We start from the raw sequence: 15566 nt of genomic DNA on the forward strand, positions 1-15566 counted from the left end.
ACTCGCTCGCTCTCTCCGAGTGGCCGAGTCTTCAGGAAGATTTGTCCTCCCTCCCCGCCTCCCACCGCAAGGCGATGCCGTTCCAAGGTCCAACTTACTGGCTTCAGGTTGAGAGTTGGTTCGTGTGTGTCTCTTTGTGTCTGATCCTTTCGGCGTGGTGCTGGTCACTCACCCTCTCTCGCCTGCCGTGCCGTGCCGCCCTTCATTAGATGCTGCTACTCGCTAACAGCACTTGCCCCAACAGTTCTATCAAGGCTATACGGATGACCTTTGTCAAGCCTTCATTAGGTGCTACTCGCTAACAGCACTTGCCCCAACAGTTCTGTCAAGGCTATACGGGGGATCTTTGTCTGGCCTTCATTAGGTGCTACTCGCTAACAGCACTTGCCCCAGCAGTTCTGTCAAGGCTATACGGGGGATCTTTGTCTGGCCTTCATTGGGTGCTACTCGCTAACAGCACTTGCCCCAACAGTTCTGTAAAAATGCTATACGGGGGATATTTTGTGCGTCTGTGTCCCACGTGTGTCAGGCAGGCAAGCGAGCGGACTGTGACGAGACAGACGGAACACACGGAAGCTGGTGGCATGCAGATTTGGGGGAGAGTGTGTACACGGGAATCACACAGCCACGGGCACACACAGGCACACACATACATACACATACACACACAGACACACACAGAAACAGGCACACAAATATAGCCTCAACAGACTGTTGGGGCAAGTGCTGTTCGCGAGCACCTATGAAGGCCAGAACGGCACACGAGGGGGTGGCCAGCACCACGCCCGGCCGCTTTTATCTCCCCAGTGACGATGTTTACACACCGCACCAAGTACTCATTTGAGGCCGAGTCGACCAAGGAGAGGCCCAGGACCGGTTCCGATAATCGTCACCGGTGTTGGCCGTGAGCGGGAATCGTACCCAGGTCGCCAGGTTCGTAGCGCAGCGCTAACCACTACACCACCGCTCCCCCACACACGCATGCATACACCCCATCACACACACACACTTGCACGCACACAACACACACACGGTGATAATCACTGACAAGGCAGCTTGGCAACATAAATTAAACAAACAAAGACAACGACGAGTTTAGATATTTGGGGGGCGGTGGGGGGGGGCAAAGTTAAGTGGCAGGGACCAGCAGGGGGCGGGGGGGGGGTCCACCACGACTGTGAACTCTGGAGGAACCTTTGGGGGGTGGTCGTGGTTCTGGTGGTAGTGGGGGGGGGGGCGGGGGGTCGTGGTTCTGGTGGTAGTGGGGGGTCGTGGTTCTGGTGGTAGTGGGGGGGGTCGTGGTTCTGGTGGTAGTGGGGGGGGGGTCGTGGTTCTGGTGGTAGTGGGCGGGGGGGGTCGTGGTTCTGGTGGTAGTGGGGGGGGGGGGGGGTCGTGGTAGGGGGTAGAGCGGACTGCTCGCTCCGTCACCCCCTCTCCCCTTGATCGACCCCCGTCCGCCCCCCGCCTCCCCCACTCCAAACCACGTCCATGCAAATTAATAAGCGGGGGGTGCTGGGCAGGATTGGAGGGGGGGGGGGATTGGTGGAAAGTGGGGGGGGGGGGGGGGAAATCAGATATCAGCCAAACTGGAATAACAGCGAGATCTGCACAGCGACATGCGCTTAAGAGGGCACACACCTGGGAACACACACCTGGGGACACACCTCGGGACACACATCTGCGGACACACCTAGGGACACACCTAGGGACACACAACCTGGGGGCGTACACCTGAAGACACCTGGGGACACACACCTGAAGTCACCTGGATGCACACCTGGGCACACACCTGGGGGCGTACACCTGAAGACACCTGGGGACACACCTGGGCACACACTGCTATAATCGAGGCTGAAACTCGGAAGTACGGAACATTCTCTCCTCCTCCCCCCGCCCCCCAGGGGGATGATTATCGCGCGCCACATCCTCCAATTTACGTTGTCCCAAAGCCGTGCAATATGGGATTGCTATAGGATACACAATTAATATAGGGCTGTTATGGATCGGAGTATCTTGTAGCAAATCAACCTCCTCGCCAGGCAGCCGGCCAGCCGACCTCGCTATCGGCATTCCAGATAATAGCGTGAAACGGGGAGCCCTGCTTATAACGCGGAACCGTATAGACTACACCTGCAGCTACCGTAGCATACACCTGGTCGTACCTGTAGCGCTACATTCCTTACCAGGAATTACAACCTGGCCATACCTCTGCACCTAACACCTGTAAAGCCCTACATCATGAGTCCAGACCGGTAATACACACGAGAGCACACCTGAAGCCTACACCTGTAATCCGTTAACCCAGACGTCACACCTGGCCACACCTGGTCACACCTGAAGCCTACACCTGTAACACCTGCAGGCCGCACCAGTAAACCGCACCTGGCCACATCCTGCGAGCCAGTGAAGGGGTTACAGGAGGGCGACGCCAGCCCTTTGCCCTGCTGCTGAGACTGCGAGACAAGGGTGGGTGGGGGTGCGTGCGTGCGAGGTAGGTGTGGGGGAGGGGTGGAGGGGCTGTGCCCCCCCCCCCAATCCGACCCCCTTCCCCCCCAGTAAGGGTCCTCGTGATGGTAAGTGTTAGAGGAGTGGGCGAGTGGGGGGTGGGTAGAAGGCAACACCCCCTCTCCTCGCCCCCGATTCAAACGCTGTAGGAGAGGGAGGGAGACAGAGACGAGGTGGCGTGAGACGGGGACATTGGCAGGACGGGAGATCTCGAGCGAGGCGATGAGGGTGGGAGGGGAGGGGGTTAGAACCTCAAGCCGCCAAGGATCCCGACACTGGGTCCGCCTCATTCCCGAGACGACAAAATCCTCCATCTCGCATCGCACGCGGCACCATCCCCACCCTCCCACCCCCAACCTCCCACCACCCCCACCCACTCACCCCACCCCCACCCACCCTCCCACCCCCACCCACTCACCCCACCCCCACCCACTCACCCCACCCCCACCCATCCTCCCACCCCCACCCATCCTCCCACCCCCACCCATCCTCCCACCCCCACCCACCCTCCCACCCCACCCACCCTCCCACCCCCACCCACCCTCCCACCCCCACCCACCCTCCCACCCCCACCCACTCACCCCACCCCCACCCACCCTCCCACCCCCACCCACCCACCCTCCCACCCCCACCCACCCACCCTCCCACCCCCACCCACTCACCCCACCCCCACCCATCCTCCCACCCCCACCCACCCTCCCACCCCCACCCACCCTCCCACCCCCACCCACTCACCCCACCCCCACCCACCCTCCCACCCCCACCCACCCTCCCACCCCCACCCACCCTCCCACCCCCACCCACCCTCCCACCCCCACCCACCCTCCCACCCCCACCCACCCTCCCACCCCCACCCACTCACCCCACCCCCACCCACCCTCCCACCCCCACCCACCCTCCCACCCCCACCCACTCACCCCACCCCACCCACCCCACCCCCACCCCCACCCACCCACCCACCCTCCCACCCCCACCCACCCTCCCACCCCCACCCACCTCCCCACCCACCCACCCTCCCACCCCCACCCCCCACCCCCACCCACCCTCCCACCCCACCACCCTCCACCCCCACCCACCCTCCCACCCCCACCCACTCACCCCACCCCCACCCACCCTCCCACCCCCACCCACCCTCCCACCCCCACCCACTCACCCCACCACGTGCATCTCCGTGCCGTCGTCAGCACAGACTCGCATTGGCTCGCTCATGGACGGGTATTGTCCATAGACTAGCATTGCCTGGAGACTAGCATTGTCCATAGACTAGCATTGCCTGGAGACTAGCATTGTCCATAGACTAGCATTGCCTGGAGACTAGCATTGTCCATAGACTAGCATTGCCTGGAGACTAGCATTGCCCGTAACTCGTGTCTGCTTGCCAGTGAGCGCGAGTCACCTGCTACGTCCGTTTGACGTTTCCAAAACGTTGAGAACTCTGCCACTGCGCTCCGATGGACCGCTCTCGACATCGCGTGGCCGAACGACCCACCCACCCAGCCCACGCGTGCGACGGGACTTCAATTCGCTTCATCGCAGTTGCCGCATTTCATTTGTTCTGCCCCCTGACAATTTGGTGATCTTGGTGACAACTCTTGAGGAATGAGAACCTCCACCAATCCTTACCCCGGGGTCTCTCTCTCGAGTAGTCCTTCTCAGCCAGGTAAGTCAACTTGAAACGGACTCCGTGACACGCGCGAAACATTAAGTACAAATCGCGCCACACGCGCACACGATGATTGCTGAACGCGTCCCCCGTCAAGGGAGCTATAAACCCATCTCCCCTCATCCTCGCCGCAGCAGCAGCGGCGGCTTTTAGCTCGGCCTATCGAAAACAAAGCGGATCGCCGTATCGCGCGGCGCTATATACACACTACAACCCGCTACCCTACACTACACACTACACTTTTGGATAACCACTGAAACAAAGACGGCCACCGCTTCGCGCGGCGCTTTCAGACGCGCGCTTCTGCGACCGTCTGGAACGGATTTGCACGTCGGTGGGGGGCAATGGCGCACGCATCGTGATGCACCACCCCGACAACAACCACCACAACCACCACCACCCACCACCCACCACCCACCACCGCCACCGCGTCGCCTCTGTCCACCCAGCCGCGTGAACAACGAGGGATTGACCACAATCGGTCGGGCGGCACGTCACGTGCGGCGGCGGGTGAGGCGGCCGTGACGTCACCGCGGTTGTTGTGACGTCACCGCCACTTCGTGGCTAATGGCGGCTGCTGTTGTCGTCGTTGCCCCAACGAGTCGGTGAAGGCTACACGGGGGAGCTGCTTTGTCTCTGGTGGGGGTAACGCGCGGGTTTACAACCAGAACGAAAATCGCTCCACTGGACGGGGCCTACCAGAGGCCTCTCTTAGGGGGGGGGGGGGGGGAGGGGTATATACTTTGGCCTCCTCTTCCACGGCGTCACGTTTCACAAACCAGAAGTGAAACCAACGTTTGGGCCAACGTTGGGTCAATGTTATAATTCGGTTGGAAACGCACACGCATGTTTACAAACGTGCGCGCGCCTGTAGCACGCGCCGGTACGTATGTTTCTTTTTACTTTGGGAACCACGTGGCGGGCGTCGGGGTGACGGTGGCTCGGCCTCTCAGACTCCTCAGGTTGTGTGGAGCGTTCAAATCCAGAAAACCCATCGTGACTCGGTGGTCGATACACTCGGTACCGCTTTGTGAGAACGTGGATCTAGAATCTCGCTTCTAAGCGACGGGCAATCTGCTCGCTAACAAACTGCACCGCGCACCCAACCACCTGTATGCACCACACAAACTCCGTGGTATATGCACCACTCCCAACCACTCGCAGTCAAAACACAGGCGCACACACGCAGACAGGCACACAACATACGCACAGACCAAGTACACGCACACACACACCCGACATGCATGATTCCCATCACACGCACGCACACACACGTGTGCGTGTCCCGTGCGTGTCCTGCGCGTGTGCGTGCGTGTGTGTGTGTGTCCGTGCGTGTCTGTGCCCATGCCCACTCGTGTGTGTCCGTGCCTGCGCGTGTGTCCGTGCCTGAGCGTGTGTCCGTGCGTGCCCCTACACAACGGTGTGCTGCGCGCTGCAGGAGGCGTTGCTGGGGCGGTGCCCCCCCCGCTCGTCGACCCCCACCCCCCCTTCCGCCGGCTCGAGCCCCCCCCCGGCCCTCCCCCCGGCGGGGCTCTCCGCCCGCTCGCGCCCGGCCCCCACGCTGCTGCCGTTGTGCTGCTGGTTGCTGGCCCTCTCCGCTCCCTCCCGCGACGAGTCCCCCAGTTCCCGCTGGGACGATTCGAGCGGGTCGCCACCTCCGCCTCCTCCTCCTCCACCTCCTCCTCCTCCTCCACCTCGCCTCTCGCGTCCTCCGTCCTTGTTCTGGCCCAGGTTCCCCAGGAGCTGCATCTTCTCCTGCTCCTCCTTGAGGAAGGTGGCGACGATGAGCGTCCGCTCCTTCTTCAGGCAGTCCGCGATGTCCTTGGGGATGTCGGGGATGAGCCAGTCGAGGACGTTGCTCAGGAACATGACGAGGTTCTGTGGGAGACGGGGGTAGAGGGTGGAGGGTGGTCACGGCAGGATTGGGGTGAAGGTGATGCTAGGCAGCTAGAGGGCCACCCCCCCCAAGGCGAGATGTGAATGTTACGGGCAAGTGGGTCACAGATGAATTGAGTGAACGAGCGAGCGGGTGAGTGAGTGAGTGGACGAGCGAGCAGGGGAGTGAGCAGGTGAGTGAGCGGGCGAGCGGGTGAGTGAATGAGCGAGCGGGTGAGTGAGCGGGTGAGTGGACGAGCGAGTGAATGAGCGAGCGGGTGAATGAGCAGGCGAGCGGTCGAGCGGGTGGGTGAATGAGCGGGTGAGTGAGTGAGCGGGTGAGTAGGTAAGTGGCGAGCGGGTGAGTGAATGAGTGAGCGGGTGAATGAGTGAGTGGGCAAGCGAGTGAATGAGCGAGCGGGTGAATGAGCGGGTGAGTGAGTGAGTGGGCGAGCGAGTGAATGAGCGAGCGGGTGAATGAGCGAGCGGGTGAGTGAGCGGGTGAGTGGGTGAGTGGGCGAGCGAGTGAATGAGCGAGCGGGTGAATGAGCAGGCGAGCGAATGTGCTGCGAGTGAGCGGTTGAGCGAGCAAGCAAGCGTGTGGTGAGCGTGCGGTGAGGGAGCGGCGAGGGTGCGATGAGGGTGCGGTGAGGGTGTGGTGAGGGTGCTATGGTGCGGGGAAGCTGCTCGCCTGGAAGATGATGACAAAGGCGAGGCGGGCGGCCATGACGGCCCAGTACTGCTTGTTTGTGTCGTACGCTCGCTCCGAGCCCGGCGGGTCACGGTAGTCCTTGTACCTGCACCGCCCCCGCCGGCAGCCACCACCACCACCACAATCGCCACCACAACACCGCAAGTTAGTACTGCGGTCGGGATGCACACGGAGCCGTGTCTGAGCAGCGGCGTCACACGCGGGGAGACGCAGAGGCGACGTTGGCGACTTGCCCGCCCACCCGCTCGCCCACTTGCCTGTCCACCAACTTACTCAAACCAACCCACCCACCCGCTCGCCCACTCGCCCACCCACCCACTTGCCTGTCCACCAACTTACTCAAACCAACCCACCCACTTGCCCGCCCGCCCACCCCACCCACTCACCCACCAACTTACTCAAACCAACTCGCCCAATAACCAACCCACCCACCCCATCACCAACCCATTCAACGACAACATAACGTAGAAAATATGGCTTCCCCCACCATCGCTACCCTCTCAACTCGACGACGAGGGCCCAACGACGATAACCCGACAATGACAACACGACAGACGACGACGACGACGACGAGCGGGCCGACCTGCAGGAGAGGACCTGCGCGTCGCTCCCCGTGCCCACGTCGCCGGCCGGCCCGGTGCCCTCGGCGAAGTCGCTGACGTTGAAGTGCGACAGCGTGTGGTCCACGAAGCCCCGCATGGAGCCGTCCGCGCTGTACATGTACAGGTAGACGAGCCGCGGGATGAAGTCCGACGTGGTCGAGATCACAAACGCCTGGGGGGGGGGGGGCGGGGGGGTGAGAGGTCACACGGTGGACCGATTGTTGGGTCACGGCGAGGGGTTACGGACGGAGGGAGGGAGGAGAGCGACCGAGCGGTGGTGCAGCGGTGAGCGCGCCGAGCCACGAACCCGGCGACCCGAGTTCGATTCCCGCTCACGGCCACCAACGCCGGTGACGGTTATCTGAACCGGTGCTGGGCCTCCCCTAGGTCGACTCAGCCTCAAATTAATACCTGGTGCGGTGTGAAAACATCGCCACTGGGGAGACAAAGGCGGCCGGGCGTGGTGCTGGCCACCCACCCCCTTTTGCGAGTTCCCAGCCTTGCTAGGCGCTGCTTGCTAACAGAACTTGCCCCGACAGTCTGATGAGAGGCTACACGGGGGATCTTTGGCTGACGGGGAGAGTGGGTGATGGACGGACATAGTGTGCGTTTGAAGGGGGATGAAAGTGGATGACATGGGATGTGTTGGCTGGAGTGAGGGGAGGGGAGGGAGTGAGGGGAGGGAGTGAGGGGAGGGGAGGGAATGAGGGGGAGGGGAGGGAGGGAGCGAGGGAAGGGAGGGAGCGAGGGGAGGGGGGGGGAGGGGAGGGGGGGAGGGGAGGGAGGGGAGGGGGGGAGGGGAGGGGAGGGGAGGGGGGGAGGGGAGGGAGTGAGGGGGGGAGGGGAGGGGAGGGGAGGGTGGGAGGGTGGGAGGGGAGGGAGTGAGAGGAGGAATGAGGGGAGGGAGTGAGGGGAGTGAGGGGAAGGGAGGGAGCGAGTGGAGGGGAGGGAGTGAGGGGAGTGAGGGGAGTGAGGGGAGTGAGGGGAGTGAGGGGAGTGAGGGGAGTGAGGGGATTGAGGGGAGTGAGGGGAGTGAGGGGAGTGAGGGGAGGGGAGGGAGCGAGTGGAGGGGCGTGAGGGGAGTGAGTGAGGGGAGTGGAGGGGAGTGGGGTGGAGTGAGGGGAGGGGAGGGGGGAGGGAGGGGAGGGGGGAGGGGAGTGAGGGGAGTGAGGGGAGTGAGGGGAGTGAGGGGAGTGAGGGGAGGGAGCGAGTGGAGGGGAGTGAGGGGAGTGAGTGAGGGAGGTGAGGGGAGTGAGTGAGGGGAGTGGAGGGGGAGTGAGTGAGTGAGGGGAGGGGAGGGGGGGAGGGGAGTGAGGGGAGTGAGGGGAGTGAGGGGAGGGGAGGGAGCGAGTGGAGGGGGGAGTGAGGGGAGTGAGTGAGGGGAGTGGAGGGGAGTGAGTGGAGTGAGGGGAGGGGGGGAGGGGAGGGGAGGGGGGGGGGGAGGGAGTGAGGGGAGTGAGGGGAGTGAGTGGAGTGAGGGGAGGGGGGGAGGGGAGGGGAGGGGGGAGGGGAGGGAGGAGTGGAGTGAGGGGAGGGGAGGGGAGGGGGGGAGGGGAGGGGAGGGGGGGAGGGGAGGGAGTGAGGGGAGTGAGGGGAGTGAGGGGAGTGAGGGGAGTGAGCGAGTGGGGGGAGTGAGGGGAGTGAGTGAGGGGAGTGGGGAGGGGAGTGAGTGGAGTGAGTGAGGGAGGGGAAGGGGGGAGGGGAGGGGAAGGGGGGAGGGGAGGGAGTGAGGGGAGGGGACGTGAGTGAGGGGAGTGAGTGAGGGGAGTGAGTGAGGGGAGTGAGTGAGGGGAGTGGAGGGAGCGAGGGGAACGGGAGGAAGGAAGAGCGAGGGCGTAGTGGGGATGGAATCCCCGACTCACGTTTGTGATGACGCTGAGTTTCCCGATGCCGGACAGGATGTTGAACCAGATTCCTGGGGGAGCCACGGAGCAGAGGGGGGGGGGGGAGATCAGGTGGAGGGAGGGGCTGGGGGGGGCAAGCCATCGCGCGCCAGCTCGGTGCAGGCCACACAAAACCACGACGATGACGTCGTCTATTTAAGGCGCGCGGCTCTCACAAACCCATCTGTGTTGTGTGCCCTCCTCCACCCGGCAGTGTCCATTGGCGAGCCCCGTCACGTGAGCCTAAAAGCGCCGCCATCAGCAGCAGACCGCGGCGCAACGGTTCGGTCGGGTGCGCCAAGACGGCAAACCGCAACGTTTACACAGAATGCGTCAAATCGTCCCAAACGCTCCTTGTCACACGCGGCTTGCCAACATCTTAATACGGAGAGGACCCGCAGAGCTTGGGCGGGGGGGGGGGGCTCCCTCACCGCCGCCATCGGCTGCCTTCCGGCTCTGTGCGTGTGCTGCGAGAGACGCTACTCGAACGAACCACGTGAATGTATTATACTAAACATAGTTGTTGTTTGTATTTTCATTTGTTGCGCGTGATTGTATATCTGGCATCGACCCGTCTCCGCGCCAACGCCCGCCCCACCGCACACTCGGGTCATCCTCCGCCGTGGCAGCGGCTCCTGGCTGCCCATGGAACAAGAAACGCGTTCTGCATCGTGCGCTTCAGATGCGATATACACCACACTATTTACTACACTAAACATTACTCTACACACTACACTTTTGGCTGGCCATCAAACTAATAAGGCCACCGCATCGCCCGGCGCTTTCGGGTGCGCTTCTGCGGCCGTCTGGAACGCTCTTCCTTCGATATTAAGGAAGCCACTTGGAGCTGTGCACTAATAAATCATCATCGACATTGACAAACTCGTTCCTTCAAAATCGATTTTTGTGTTTAGTTTGTTGTCCTTCCCCGCGCCATCGCTTGGCGCGGTTGACTACCTACGGTGCGAAAGAAGTTCAACGTACACACATCATCCTCATTGCGCCGGGGTGACACGTGTTAGAGCTGGCTGCGTTTTGCTGATCGTGCCACTGGGTGGCGGGGCTGTGTCACGTTTACAGTGATGGAACGACATGAGCCAATGGTCAAGTTGACTCGGTGTGTGACGAGGTGGAAACTCTGAGACCGGGATCGAGAGGTTACGTTTGCAAGAGCGATTTAATGAGTGGACGAGTGAGTGTACAAGTGGGTGGGTGGGTGGGTATGCGGGTGAATGAATGAGTGGGTGATGAAGATCGTGAGTGAGCGAATGAACGAGTGAGTGAGTGAATGAGTAAGTGGGTGAGTGAGATCGTGAGTGAGTGAATGAGTGAGTGAAATCGTGAGCGATGTGAGTAGGTGAGCGAGTGGGTGAGTGAAATCGCGAGTGAATGAGCGAGTGGGGTGAGTGGGTGAGTGAGTTCCAGTTTCAAGTGGATGTTGTGTAAACAGTAAAACACTCGAAGAGAGACCGGGAGAATAGGCGTCAGTCTGGGGATCGCTGCTCTGTGCGTGCGATCCCCACACTGTGGCTGTTTGCGGTTATTGTTGCCCTTGTTGTTATTGAGATTATTGCGGATGTGATGTAGTGGTGGTTGCGGTGGTTGTTGCGGTGGTGGTTGTTGCGGTGGTGGTTGTTGCGGTGGTGATTGTTGCGGTGGTGGTTGTTTGCGGTGGTGGTGGTGGTTGTTGCGGTGGTGGTGGTGGTGCGGTGGTGGTGGTGGTGGTGGTTGCGGTGGTGGTGGTGGTTGCGGTGGTGGTGTGGTTGCGGGTGGTGGTGGTTGCGGTGGCGGGTGGGTGGTTGGTTGGGTTGCGGTGGTTGGTGTTGCAGTGGTGGTGGTTGCGGGGTGTGGTGTGGTGGTGGTTGCTGGTGGTGGGGTTGTTGCGGCTGGGTGGTGGTTGTTGCGGTGGTGGTGTTGCGGTGGTTGCGGGCCCCCCACCGATGTCCTTGGGCCGCGCACGGCCGTGGGCCTCCGCAGCTCGGAGACGAACTTCTTGGCGTCGAGGCGGATCTCGATGACGTGTTGAGCAGCGCGAAGAGCGGCGCCAGTGGGAAGGACGCCACGAACAGCGTCACGAAGCCAAATTGGATGACTGGGGGGGGGGGGGGGGTGAGAGGAGTAGACGACCAACGTCATCAGCAGCAGCAGTAGCAGCAGCAGCCGCAGCAGCAGCAGCAGCAGCAGCAGCAGCAGCAGCAGCAGCAGCAGCGAGCAGCAGCGTCGTCGTCGTCTTGAAGATCCCACGGTGATCTCGGGCACCGTTAACGACACTGCACCACCGCCAACACCGTCCTGACGGAGCAGCAGCAGCACGTGGGGGACTGGTGCGGCCGGACAAGCGGGGTCTGTGTGGCCACAGAATGTGCACGGGGGGGGGGGGGGGGTGGGGGTCGCGGTGGGGTGCCGGGGGGTCGCGAGGTCGCTGTGGCCGTGACGAACGAGCGGCTGGGCCGCGTGCGTGCGCGTGAGCGGCGTGTCCGGCACGTACTCATCTCCATGTACTCCGGGGTGAGGCCGGCGTAGGGGTCGAGCTCGTGGTCCAGGTCCCAGCGGCGCTTTGGGGAGCCCCTCGGGGTCCCCGCCGCCGCCGTCGCCGCCGCCGTGGTGGTGGTGGTGCAGGTGGAGCACCTCTTCTTGCGCAAGCTCCGCAGCAGCTTTTTCATCCTCCTGCATCGTCAGCGTCCGCATCATTGTGATGACCGTTGCAATAATCGTCGTCGTCGTCATCATTGTCATCATTATCGTCATCGTTGGCATTATTGATATTATGATGACCGTTGCAATAATCGTCGTCGTCGTCGTCATTGTCGTCATTGTCGTCATCGTTGACATTATGATGACCGTTTCAATAATCGTCATCGTCTTCAAACATCTCCACAATCATCTCTACATTAACATCGTCTTCGGCATCATCGGCTGATGACGATGTTAATGATTGTTGCTATAATCATCATGATATCATTAACATAAATCTCGTCATCATCATCATCATCTTCATTATAGTAATCATCATATTCATCTTTCATCATTATAATCATCATCTTTATTATAGTAATCATCATATTCATCTCCGTCATCATCGATGTGGCTGTGGTGGTGGTGGTGGGACCTCACGGGATGCCGATCTCAAAGAGGTTGTTCTGGATGAGCTGCTTGCCGAGCATGATGATGCTCAGCTGGATGCAGAGCTCCATGAGACAGCCACCCGGGGCAAACGACACGTGGGGAGACACGTGGTGAGAACACGTGGTTGAGGACACGCGGGGGGACACGGGGGGACACGCGGGTGGACACGCGGGGGGGACACGCGGGGGGACCACGCGGGGATGACACGCGGGGAGACACGCGGGGAGGAGGACACGCGGGGAGACACGCGGGGAGACACGGTTGGTAGACACGCGGGGAGACACAAGGAGGACACAAAGAGGAGGAAACGGAGACAAGGATGCAGCACGGAGAGGACACGGAAAACGCTGGGACGCGGTGTGAAGTCGGACATGGGGGAGGATGCGATGAGAGGGCTGGTGACGGTGTCAAAGATGATGAGGAGGTGCTCACCTCCTCCATGCGATGACCGGGGAAGACGTACACGTAGCTTCCTGGTCTCCCCACAAACCTGCACGTGCACACAAAGATAAAGGCCCCCCATGTAGCCCACGCACACTGCCGGGGCAAGTTCTGTCAGCGAGTGGCACCTACGCCTCTGTCTCCCCAGCTGCTCGCTCACGGCCGGAGAGTCACCGCTGGCGTTAGCCGTGGCTGGGATTCGAACTCGGACCAATGGGGTTCGTAGCTTGGTGCGCGAGACGGCGTGGAAGAGTAGGCCAAGCGTGTACCCCTGTAGGGGGGGGGGGGGGATCTCCGGAGCTGTCTATGAGAGTGAGCAGACATCGCGTGACGATTTGGCTTTCGCGGGTTTAACGACGCATTCATATTTTCGCGATCCAACCCAACAAAAACCTCTGTTATGGACTGTGTTACGAGTTGACATATCATTATTTCTATGGGACCGTTTTCCAGTATCAAAGATGATGAGAACTAAGTAGAGGTTTTACCCCTCTCTGTCAATGTGACACGTGTCCACGTGTCCAGCCAGCACGTTTCGCCACACGCACGGGGGCTACTGCAGAGTCCATGCCTTGCAAAAGGTCCCCTCTGTGGCGTTTGACTGTCTTGACACCTCCTGCTGTATTGCCAGGAACCCGATTCTTACTCATCATCATCATTATAATTATTATAATAATTATAATTATTATTCTGCATGCTCCCTTCCGAGGCTACGTGAGTCGTTGTTGACGGTGGCGTTGGGAGGGAGAGGAGTGAGGGTGGGGGAGGGAGGGAGGGAGGGGAGGGTGGAGGAGGGATGGAGAGGGGGAGGGTGGAGGAGGAGGGATGGAGAGGTGGGAGAGGGGGAGGGAGGAATGGGAGGGATGGGAGGGAGGGAGGGGGAGGGATGGGAGGGAGGGAGGGGGAGGAAGGGAAGGAGGGAGGGAGGGAGGGGGAGGGGAGGGAGAGGTGGGTGAGGGAGGGAGGGAGGGAGGGGAGGGTGGGGGAGGGATGGAGGGAGGGAGGGAGCAGCGTGGCTCACCGCCCCTTGAAGAAGGCCACGTAGAAGATGGTGGTGTACGAGTTGACGAACTTGAGCAGAAACGATTTGAAGATCAATCGCTCCTCAAACTCCTTGTCAGTCTTGGGCACCTCTGTGTGTGCACGTTATTGAGTGTGTGGATGCGTGGGTATTAATTTGCGTGTGTGTGTGGTGCGTGTGTGTGTGAGAGAGTGTGCGTGCATGTGTGCGTGTGTGAGCGTGTGTGTGAGCGTGTGTGTGAGCGTGCGTGTGAGCATGCGTGTGAGCATGCGTGTGAGCGTGTGTGTGTGCGTGTGTGTGTGCGTGTGTGTGAGCGTGTGGGTGTGCATGCGTGTGCGAATGTACAGGCAGAGATCACAACCGAGAACTAAATGAGGGAATGAGCAATGTACTGGTGCCAGGCTAGGTACACACAAAGACAAAGCCCCCCCCCCCCACACACACGCGCGCGCACACGCCGGGGTGCCAGGCTAGGTGCACCGTACCCACCGATCTGCGTGAGCCAGCGCGCCACGGAGCCGTAGATCTCGTCCAGGATGAGGATGATGATGAGGTTGATGACGACGGCGGTGGAGGTGACGATGACGCGGTTGTTGGAGCGCTGGTACGCGTTCGTGCTCACCGCCAGCGCCGCCGACACCGAGATGCGGTACACGATGAGCGCAAACACGATCGCAAACGTCAGCCCGATCTGCAAACGCGCGACCACACGCGTGTTAGAAGCGTGTTACATACACGTGTCAAACGCGTGTTACATGTGTGTGACATACACGTGTTACACGCGTGCGTGATATACACGTGTCAAACGCGTGTTACATGTGTGTGACACACACGTGTTACATGACATCGGCCCGATCTGCAAAGCGCAAGGTATGAGTGGGTATGTGGTGTGTGTATGGGTATGTGTGTGTGTATGGGTGTGTGTGTGTGTATGGGTATGTGTGTGTGTATGGGTATGTGTGTGTGTATGGGTATGTGTGTGTGTATGGGTATGTGTGTGTGTATGGGTATGTGTGTGTGTATGGGTATGTGTGTGTGTGTATGGATATGTGTGTGGTATGGGTATGTGTGTGTGTGCGTATGGATATGTGTGTGTATGGGTATGTGTGGTGTGTATGGATATGTGGTGTGTATGGGTATGTGTGTGGTATGGGTATGTGTGTGTGTGTATGGGTGTGTGTATGTGTGTGGGTACAAGTAGGCGGGTACCATGAAGAGGATAGAGGAGAAGTTGATGGCGTAGCTGGGAAGTCGATCTCTCCACGTCAGCTTCAGCTCCTCGTCCTGTCCACACACGCGCAGACACACGCGCACGCGGGCAAGCAGACGCATGCACGCACACGCGCAAACATGCAGACACACAGACATGCACAGACACGCAGACACGCACACGCGCAGATACGCAGACACGCAGACACGCACAGACACGCAGACTCGCAGACACGCACACGCGCAGACACGTACAGACACGCAGACACGCACAGACATGCAGACACGGAGACATGCACACGCGCAGACACGCAGACACACACACGCAGACACACACACACACGGGCACGCTATTGAGGCTCGCGATCATCGGCCGCGAGCAGTGCCGGTTAGCGCTGCGGCAGCGCCTGTGGTGGCTGCCAGGGGTCACGGGGGTCACGGGGTCGTCAAGGGGGTCACCACGGGGTCGTCACGGGGGTCACCACGGGGTCGTCACGGGGGTCACCACGGGGTCGTGATATGCAACAGC

General features: G+C 60.9%; 1 pseudogene; it reads right to left on the reverse strand.

Moving 5' to 3' along the window:
- Positions 1–1258: 1258 nt before the first annotated feature.
- The window catches only part of LOC133360268 (anoctamin-1-like), a 25608-nt pseudogene continuing 11300 nt past the window's right edge, over positions 1259–15566 (reverse strand).

This window comes from Lethenteron reissneri, chromosome 68, assembly GCF_015708825.2.
Source record: "Lethenteron reissneri isolate LAM-NWPU_2019-01 chromosome 68, ASM1570882v1, whole genome shotgun sequence".
NCBI classification, from domain to species: Eukaryota; Metazoa; Chordata; class Hyperoartia; order Petromyzontiformes; family Petromyzontidae; genus Lethenteron; species Lethenteron reissneri.